Genomic DNA, 918 nt, shown 5'->3' with positions numbered 1-918 from the left:
CAAGATATTTTATTACAAACTGTACAAACTTTGATAGGAGCCACTTGCTTACCTGGTCCCCGTCTTTGCTCATTTAGCAGACAGCAAGCTTGTATAACAGCTCAGGAATAGTTTTCACATGAGACAACAGCAGTGACAGCACCTTGTGCAAATGTTCTCTGGATTTTACAGAATGACATAGAATACTGTAAGCTAGGCACAGTAGAAGATATTCCCTTAGCTCGTCCCACCTCTTCCATGCCCTCCCTGCTACGTTTCTGTTGCTGTCTCCAGCAAGTGATGCGTTGAATCGAGCTGGGGAGAAAGCCACCATCTCTTATTACTATTAACTTCTGGTTTTGCAAGAAGGGGCTTCAGTGTAACAAAGAAGCGGATCCTTATTCACTGTCTGCCTTGAGCTGATTGATTCCCCCTTAAAGAAAACCATAAGGAAGCTATAATTGCTAGAAAAGTAAAGTTTCTTGCAACCTGAAAAAAAAACAGATGCAAAGCAGAGGCTCTTTTGAGCATTCGGCAATACCAGCCCTCCCCATCCAGCCCCCAGCCCTCCCCACGCCGGAGACATTATTTTAAATAGTCTAGAGTTTTCCTATTCAAAATGGGAGAGACCCACACATCTGTGACCATTTCTGTAGCGCCCATTGCAAAAGATGCATTCCGATCCTTTTTTTTCCCCCGTGCTGAGAGCCTTGCCTTATTCCGAGCAGTAGCTTGACTTGCTTTCCTTCCTGCCTTTTAACTTTGCATTTTCCCCTGTCACTAAGAAGTCCACCCTGTTCCCTAACATAGATATTTTTCTAAGGGACCCTTTAAAATCAATGCCTAGAAAATTGCCAATCGATCCTTGCGCATCGTTAACCTGGGGAGGGGGATACACACACACACACACACACACACACACACACACACACACACACA

The 918-nt window shown here is 44.6% G+C and overlaps 1 protein-coding gene across 2 annotated transcripts in view; it reads right to left on the bottom strand.

Annotated features, from left to right (window-relative positions):
- GABRA1 (gamma-aminobutyric acid type A receptor alpha1 subunit) overlaps window positions 1-918 on the bottom strand; it is an 87,128-nt gene that overhangs the window by 85,503 nt on the left and 707 nt on the right. The gene's annotated exons all lie outside the window — the stretch shown is intronic.

Source organism: Gavialis gangeticus, unplaced genomic scaffold, assembly GCF_001723915.1.
Source record: "Gavialis gangeticus isolate Ggan-Ray unplaced genomic scaffold, GavGan_comp1, whole genome shotgun sequence".
Classification (NCBI taxonomy): domain Eukaryota; kingdom Metazoa; phylum Chordata; order Crocodylia; family Gavialidae; genus Gavialis; species Gavialis gangeticus.
The sequence above is the reverse complement of the archived record's forward strand: the minus strand, read 5'-3'. Positions and strand labels throughout refer to the sequence as shown.